The sequence below is a fragment of the Oncorhynchus clarkii genome, chromosome 28 (genome assembly GCF_045791955.1).
Source record: "Oncorhynchus clarkii lewisi isolate Uvic-CL-2024 chromosome 28, UVic_Ocla_1.0, whole genome shotgun sequence".
Classification (NCBI taxonomy): domain Eukaryota; kingdom Metazoa; phylum Chordata; class Actinopteri; order Salmoniformes; family Salmonidae; genus Oncorhynchus; species Oncorhynchus clarkii.
In genome coordinates, this window is record NC_092174.1 from 29,622,967 (window position 1) to 29,632,687 (window position 9,721).

The window sequence follows — 9,721 nt, forward strand, 5'->3', positions numbered from 1 at the left end:
CTGGTCATGCGAACGCGCTATCCCTGAGTCAGTCAGGCTGAAAGCAAACACAAGAATGAGCTAATTTTAAGAAGATAGTGTTTTAGTGCTCATTGAGACATGGTCGCATTGGCATGTTGTGTGTGATATATAATGTTGTTTAAAGGAGAAGAGGGAGGGTCCGCGGTCTTTTAAATAGACATCGAACCCCCGTGGATTGGGTAGCTATAACAACCTGTCCGGATTTCACTCCCTGGTTTGAAGCTGCTAAAATGCAGAAATAGATATGTGTGAATTGCTTGAGCCCCGCTATTCAGTTTTCTAATCCTTCATTTGTTCCCTGTATGCCATCATGGATACATCTACATTCCCCTGAAAAGTTATTTTGTAAGTGATGAGCTGAGTAGTAAATACATGGAGCTTTAACTTGCAGATGCGTTGGGCTACTTTAGAAGTACTGACATATTTGCAGGATCCTGATAATGGTCCTTATTATATTATACCCATTCAGATAGCCGAGCTATATTCACTTTCACATATTGCCTTAATTATTGATGCCATTTGTCTAATTTATATGACAAAATTATAGGCATACAAGAGTGAAATTCATGTCGAATGTCCAAATAGCATCATAAAACATCTGCAAACGAGTAAAATATCATCTGGAATCAAATATTGTTCACTTTACACAGATTACAATACGATTTTTTTTTAAAGAAGAACTTTTGGCGAGATAAACCAGACTTTTTTCAATGAACTGTCCATGGTGCTTATGGGTTATCTATAGGCTGCTCCACTCCACGTCATGTCATTGCAACGCGAGCATCCCATAGGGTTGCCCGTCCCGCGCTGTGCCGAGTTTAAATGGCAGGGTGTTGTATTTCCTCTCTCTCAGTGTCAAGTGGCTGTTGATAGGTGATCTAATAGGAAGTGGACTAGTCCTCACTTTCCATTGATATGCACTCGCTGATGCACATCTTCGTTTTAACTATATTCTTGTGGTGATTGTTTAATACAATTTACCTATAGTCGCAAGGACTGTGAATTTACACTGAAATAAGCTTTGAATTGACAAGAAAGGGAAACCAAGATAGTAGGCTACAACTGGATAGGATGTCAAGCAAATGGATTAAACTCAAGTCCAATGTCACGCATTTAAATTCAATATTTCCTGCAGCGGTTATAATCCCTTTAACGTTTTACACATTTTCTTTTCCCAATAAACACTTTGACATTTTTAAAACTCCAATAAGAAAGTAAATGTTTTTTTTGTGAATCAATGAAATACTTTATTCTTGTTCATAAATATTGTTTCTTATGGATGTGTTGCTTTATAAAAATGTATGTATGTTACTATAATGTGATACCCAATCGCATTCATCATTCAGGTGATTCATGAATTAATTCACTCCACCCCTCACTCACTCATAAAAGTATTTCGTTATGATTTCAAAAGCCCCTTAGATCTAACCATCGAAAGATTGTATCGCCATCTTGTGGACATTGAGCGTCCTGTGAACCAAGTTACTTTTTAGAAGGCGTATGATGGGCACACATCCACCCAACAGAAAGACGGGGGACCAACTAGATCAACAACTTGTATAAGGAAGAGAAGGTAACGGTAGTAGGACCTCCAGACATACACTGCTTTGAATGGGCTGCATAAACATTAATCTTATTGATTATTGCTCTTGAATGCATAATAAACTGTCTTTATCCACTACAGTTGTCCACTTGGTTGACAGAATGCTTTGCTGTTCATTGTAATGAGGCAGTGGGGTCCCAATTTCTTCACAGGAAGGTGATTCCTCCCTTTACTACTATGGATCAAGACAAAATAATGAATGTTGAAAAGTGTTGCTGTTCATGGTAAGTTATATTTAACTATGAAGACTGGATTAAACACTAGATTTCAGACATATTACTTTGGTTTAACCTTTGGAAATGTAGTGTGGAGTCAAGGGGTTCAGCAGCAACAGCTTGAGAGAGCTACAGGTGCAGATAGAACTGGGTGCCAGACCTGCCTAGTATAGAAGGGGAACTCTGGAAACAGGCAGAAGCAAGGGGGTACTGACCATATGTCAATGGGTACTGGTAGGGGAGGAGGTGTGAACGATGCCTCTTTTCCAACTGCCGTCAGCATTGGCAAGCGGGCAAAGTCAGGGGTGGTGAGGAAAACACATGATGTCTGCTCAATTTACAGTAATAGTATGGCATGGCATGTGAATGTCTGTGCAATGTAACTGCCCTGTCAGGAGGTGACGGTCACACCATTTCTCATTGCTGTGTGATACGATTTGACCATTATTCATCTTTACGAATCAGCTTGCATACAGGTCCAGCTAAATGTCAGCATTACATTTGCTGTGATTCAGTGACAGTCCCAATGTGGGGAATTCATTATGTGAGTGACTGTGTAGTGCTAGTTAGTGTTGACTTCTTCACTGACGTGATTGATGTCATGGTTGAAGTGTTGAACCCCCCAGGTCCTAGCTGCCTGTCAGCTTTACTAAAGAAAGATGATTGTTTACTGAATTTAAATAACGGGTCAAATAATGTTTCAGATTACCGGTAGTTCTTGATATAGTTAGCTACTATTTAGTTGATATGTACTTACTATATAATTACAACAGTACATGAAAAAATATACATAAACAGTATCTGTGCTGAAACCTGTATTTGTATCTGTGCCTGAAACCCTCTTCCGAGGGTTTCAGGCAGCAGCAGTGGCAGCCCATTTAGTTTTTCCTCAGAGAGAAACAGAGGGACATTGTGTCACTTGGCCATTATAGCACCTCTATGTGGCCATGTTGACCTCACTGCCACGATGATGTCATCCAGCATGCTGTCAAGGCCAAGCCAAATCCAGAGCAGCGGGTGACCCTGGCCAGCCAGTATGTATCCCTGGTTGCACATGGCTCATTCAGCCTCTCATTGACAGAAGACAGCAGTGCACACTATAACGGCATGACATGAAAAATCAAATCAATCCAAATGTGAATTACTAATGTGATTATTTAGCTGAGGTAAGAAAATAAATGACTCCACTGTGTTATTTAGACATGGAGAGTTAGACGAGTGTTAGTTGATTCCATAGACATACATTTAATTGGAGGTTGGTGGCACTTTAATTGAGGAGGACGGGCTCATGGCTGGAGCGGAATGAGTGGAATGGTATGAAATATATAAAACATGGTTTCCATGTGTTTGATGCCATTCCATTTGCTCCGAGCCATCCTCCTCTCAGCAGCCTCCACTGATATACTGTACATCATTGGTTCAGTCTAACAACAACATGATTATTTGCATTCCTTCAGAGTGCCTACATTGTCGACATATTTGTGGACATATTTAAAAGAGATCTTAAAACACACATTTATAGCTTTGCTTTTCCTTAGCGTGCTTTTAGGCATTCAGTTTTTATTATTATTTAATTTTTTATCCTCTTATGTTTGTTGTGTCGTAAATATTGAAGTTTTTATTTTCATTGTTTTTATTCGTTTTTTTCCTGTGAAGCACATTACGTTGCATTCCTTGTCTGAAATTAGCTGTATAAATAAAGCTTGATTTGATTTGATACAGTCATTCAGTTATGAATTTACAGAAGAGTGACGATGTATGTAACGGATGTGAAACGGCTAGCTTAGTTAGCGGTGCGCGCTAAATAGTGTTTCAATCGGTGACGTCACTTGCACTGAGACCTTGAAGTAGTAGTTCCCCTTGCTCTGCAAGGGCTGCGGCTTTTGTGGAGCGATGGGTAACGATGCTTCGTGGGTGACTGTTGTTGATGTGTGCAGAGGGTCCCTGGTTCGAGCCCAGGTATGGGCGAGGGGACGGTTTAAAGTTATACTGTTACATTGGTGCCGTGACCCGGATCACTGGTTGCTGCGGAAAAGGAGGAAGGTCAAAAGGGGGGTGAGTGTAACGGATGTGAAACGGCTAGTTTAGTTAGCGGTGCGCGCTAAATAGTGTTTCAATCGGTGACGTCACTTGCTCTGAGACCTTGAAGTAGTAGTTCCCCTTGCTCTGCAAGGGCCGTGGCTTTTGTGGAGCGATTGGTAACGATGCTTCGTGGGTGACTGTTGTTGATGTGTGCAGAGGGTCCCTGGTTCGAGCCCGGGGAGGGGCGAAGGGACGGTTTAAAGTTATGCTGTTACATGTACAACGTTAAACTCATTGCAGTGAGGTCATTTCTCTCTATTTTCCTGGTTTTCCTTTCTCTACTCTGCAGCTTTGACAGTCTAATACTGTTGATGTTTTAGTCTACATTGACTCATAGACTTGAATATTTGCGTTACTTACTGTCCAGGGAAAATAACCCAACTGGTGGGTGGGCGATTTGTGTTTTCGTTTGCGTTTGAATAAGACAAAGTGTGCAACTATATGTCAACCACTAGATGTCCGTGTTGTCTAAGGAAATTATGGTTCAACTTTTTATTGTGCAATTGTTCTGTTGTTTCCTTGTCTCCTTTGATTATACTGTAGAGACTATGCTTTGATTACTGTCAACCAGTATCATTGTTGACAGCTGATAATGACATAAAACAAACAGAGCTGACAATCAATAGTGGCTTATTAAGTTTTTGCTAATTTCCTGCAACAGTAGGCCATGTTCTCTAACAATCATATATGACAAACCAAAGGTCAAGCTACAAGTCTAGGCAAACTGCATGTTAATCACCACCCCAAAAATATTGGTTTCATGCAGTTAAAAAAAACATGTTTATGTAAAATCAGCATTCAAACATAAACATTGACAACTGCAGTTGACCAAGATGCGGTACTGTGCACACATTCCCATCTGACCTGTATCGGGCACGGTCAAATGTTTCTTGTCTGGAACACAATCCCACTGTGTCCTGACTGTGAGTGAGTTAAAATCCAGTCAACAGCAGGCCAGGCCAGACGGACACAACCTATTGATTAAACACAGCCAGCCATTCCTCCAGCACCGCTGCTGCTGCTCTGTTTACATTACAAAGTTCTCAAGGTAAAGGGAGGAGGGAGCTAGGCTACCAGTGTCTCTATACGTCTCTGTCTAAGTCAGGACCCACCCCAGGAGGAGCTCAATTCACCTGGAAACTACCATCACTTTCCCCTTTCCTACCACAGCTCCTGAGATCTGCCTCAGTTCAAATACAATACAATATAATAGAACTTTCAAGACATAGGAAACAGGGCTAGTGCCATCACTGTTCCTTATTGGCAGGAAGGGCACTGCCATGGGTGTTGACAACACTATGTCTACCTCTCCCTCCCTGGGTGCAATGTGCCATATTGGTAAAACACATAATTGAAGGCGACCTCCAATCTGGACACAACCTCTTTGGACAGTCTCTAGGACTTCATGCTACGTCAGGAAGGAAGGACAAGGATGTGGCCACTGTACTGCCAGTTTCGGTAAGGACACCCATTGACAGGCAGGCGTGTGTGTGTGTGTCAGGATGAGCAGAGATCAGGATGGTAGGAAGGGAGGAAAGCTGTAGGTAGGCTGTAAAGTCTCACTCCGCCCATCGCTGTGTTCTTTATCTGCAGGTGTCGCCTTAGCCCTGGCCTTTGATCACTGGGCTCTTCCTCCAAGCCACCTGGACAGTTGTGTCAGAGCTGAGGTCACAGATAAAACAGTGGAGTGCCTGAACAGGAGGTTTTGACATTTGACATCCCTGTCAACTCAGGACAGAGTGGCTTTCATCAACTGCAGGACGGACACATGGAGCAGAGATACAGGGATCTCTCCTTCACAACTTCTGCCTCTCTACTTTACTCCCTCTCCCCCTCTCTCCCTCCCTCTCTCTCCCTCACTCTCTCCATGCCTTCCTATCCCCCTTCCTACAGACGGTGACACTTTCTCTAGGTCATTCCCAGTCGTCATCGCTGGCTAAGCGAGATGGGAAAGGCTAGGGTTAGTGTAAGGGTTAAGGTTAAGGGTTTGGTTAAGGTTAGGGTAAAGTAAGGGTCAGTTTTAGATTTTGATTCGTCGTTTTCCAGATCAGCAGTGGCCTGATATAGTCTCCCAAGAGAGACACACCAATGACTACAGCTGTTCCTTTAGCGGACTCCTACTTTAGTTATTAAAAAATAAAACACCATAACCCATTCCAAACTAATACAGATGTAGGATCTTAATGTGATCCCCCTGTTGCAGGAGAACTTTACTGTAAGGCAGGACATTTAAAACATGTTATGTCTTTGAGGCTTGAAAAGGCTTCTGAAGTGTGTTTTTCCACTTTGAAATTTCAGACTTGATTTTCCCTTATGAAAAATTATGAAACACATAATAATTCACATCTCCTGTTGCTGCAGAATTATTTTCCTGCTGTAGCAAAGTGGCTTAAATTAGGATCCTACATCTGTACACGTTAACTCTATAAAAAAAAAATCAATGAATTGCTGTTTAACATCCTGTAAGGTTCAAAGCCTTTTCTTTTTTATGTTAAAAAAAATGAACTTGGGTGCCCAAGAGAGTAAAGGCAAATAGTGGCTCCTGGAGCTTTGTCACTCTGTACACATGGTTTACCCGGGGTGTTCTCGGTTTGCTTGGCAACCACCGTACTGATCATATCTTGTGGCTCTTGTGCATAACTGAATAGTATCCAAGTCTGCTGAGGGTCAATTCAAATTGCATATGTTGTGGGTTTATACGCACAAAGAGTTCACTTGCTTGAAACGGAAGGTAGTCAATTGAGTGAATCGTTAAGCCAAAGACAAACATTGAGAGATAATGTTTCATTAATAAATAGATCTTTGAAATCTTTCCCAGAATGACTTGTCAAATATACCTTGTTGTTGGGCTGCTTAAGCTAACCCACCTACAATGTGTTTCTTTATTGTCTACGATACTGTACCGAGGTTTGCTGGCAAATATTGACTTTGTTGAACTAAGATCAAACTTTGCTATGAGGAAATGTTTCATCTTGTCAGGGCCGGCTCCAGGCATAAGCGACATAAGCGGTCGCTTAGGGGCCCCGGCCACTAGGAGGCCCCCTACCATAAATTAAATGAAAAATACATGTTCAGGAACGCAGTCGGGGTCTCAACTTACTGTTGAGAGTTAGAATAGTAGAATACACATGGTGAAATTTAGGAATGTGGTTGTGGTTCAGCAGTTTCTGTATTTTATGTCAGTCACTGACAGTCACTCAATTAGCCATGTGAGCTAAACATTTTAAGATTGGTAAGTTATTCTAGCCAGCTACCGACCGGGCACGCAGGACATGTGCCGAAGGGCCTGACCTGCAGGGGGCCTCTATTGATTTTGTTTGTCACTCACTCAGATATCATTCACATGCATAAGGCAGAAGTCTTGGTAAAATGTGCAGAATTGCAGGAAATTACCTTTAAAACTGAGAAGAAAAAACATCTCTGGACATCACTTTGCAAGGACTGTGTTTGTGCAAAATATTTCTGTGAAAAAACATTGTGGCCAGCTCAAATGCTGACTGTTGCATCATCAAAACTGGACGTTCAAAATAAGTGTTCTAATCACATCGGTTTGAGCTTATGGTGCAGGGACCACTGTCGAATTATCACACCCGTTTGTTGGTATATGTCAAAGAGTTAAAATAAATTTCCTGCAATGGGCCTCTGTACGCCTATGTAGATATTCAATAAATAATCAGCCGTTTCCAGCTACAATAGTCATTTACAACATTAACAAAGTCTACACTGTATTTCTGATCAATTTTATGTTATTTTAACAGACAAAAATGTGCTTTTCTTTCAAAAGCAAGGACATTTCTAAGTGACACCAAACTTTTGAATGGTAGTGTATATGCATACATACAGTGCATTTTTCCACATTTTGTTACGTTACAACTTTTTATAAAATGGCTGAAATATTTGTTTCCCTCATCAATCAAAACACAATACCCCATAATAACAAAGCAAAAATAAATGTTTAAATATATTTTTTTAATTGATAAAAAATGATTCACAAAACTATTCAGACCCTTTCCTATGAGACTGGAAATGGATCCTGTTTCCATTGATCATCCTTGAGATGTTTCTACAACTTGAATGGAGTCCACCTGTGGTAAATTCAATTGATTGGACATGATTTGGAAAGGCACACACCTGTCTATATAAGGTCCCATAGTTGACAATGCATGTCAAAGCAAAAACCAAGCCATGAGGTCGAAGAAATTGTCTGTAGAGCTCCGAGACAGAATTGTGTTGAGGTGCAGATCTGGGGAAGGGTACCAAAACATTTCTGCAGTATTGAAGGTCCCCAAGAACACCGTGACTGCCGTCATTCTGGAACCACCAAGACTCTTCCTAGAGCTGGCTGTCCGGCCAAACTGAGCAATCAGCGGAGAAGGGTCTTGGTCAGGGATGTGAACTTGATGGTCCCTCTGACAGAGCTCCAAAGTTCCTCTGTGGAGATGGGAGAACCTTCCAGAAGGACAACCATCTCTGCAGCACTACACCAATCAGGCCTTTATGGTAAGTAAAAGGCACATGACAACAAAAAGGTACATGACAGCCCGCTTGGAGTTTGCCAAAAGGCATTTAAATGTCTCTCAGACCATGATAAACAAGATTCTCTTGTCTGTTGAAACCAAGATTGAACTCATTGGCCTGAATGCCAAGTGTCACGTCTTGAGGAAACCTGGCACCATCCCTACGGTGAAGCATGGTGGTGGCAGCATCATGCTGTGGGGATGTTTTTTAGCGGCAGGGACTGGGAGACTAGTCAGGATCGAGGGAAATATGAACGGATTAAAGTACAGAGAGATCCTTGATGAAAACCTGCTCCAGAGCGCTAAGGACCCCAGGCTGGGGCAAAGGTGCACCTTCCAACACGACAACAACCCTAAGCACACAGCAAAGATAATGCAGGATTGGCTTTGGGAGAGCCCGGACTTGAACCCGATCGAACATCTCTGGAGAGACCTGAAAATATCTGTGCAGCAATGGGAGAAAAAAACCAAATACCGGTGTTCCAAACTTGTAGCGTCATACTGAAGAAGACTCGAGGCTGTAATCAATGCAAAAGGTGCTTCAACAATGTTCTGGAACCACCAAGACTCTTCCTAGAGTTAGCTGTCCGGCCAAACTGAGCAATCAGGGGAGAAGGATCTTGCTTGGTCAGGGATGTGAACCTGATGGTCCCTCTGACAGAGCTCCAAAGTTCCTCTTTGGAGATGGGAGAACCTTCCAGAAGGTCTGAATACTTCTGTAAATGTGAATTGTCCGTTATTTTATTTCTAAGAACCTGTTTTTGCTTTGTCATTATGGGGTAATGTGTGTAGATTGATGAGGGGAAGAAACGATTTCATCCTTTTTAGAATTAGGTTGTAATGTGATAAAATGTGGAAAAAGTCAAGGGGTCTGAATACTTTCTGAATGCTCTGTACATACTGTATGCTGCAGTAGAAACAACAACACGTCATACAGAAAATAAAGCACTTACTTTGATAAGACTGCACACAGGTCCAAACAAGAAATTGACAAGTTGAAACATAGCCTATAGATAATTAGCAGGCAGCGTGTGTTGGTTTGAAGGCAGCGTGGGTTAACTTTCCTGTTGTGTAACAATCACGTTTTGGAACAGTGAGTGCATTCTGACATCACATGCATTAAAAAACTCATGCTGGGGCATGATTTATTTGGAACACGCGTGAAAACGTTTAAACTCCGCTGTCAAAAGGGGGGCTACTAAAATGTTCTGCCCGCGAAGTGGTGGTCCCCCCAACCAAATCTCACTTAGGGCCCCCAAAAGGCTAGGGCCAACCCTGGATCT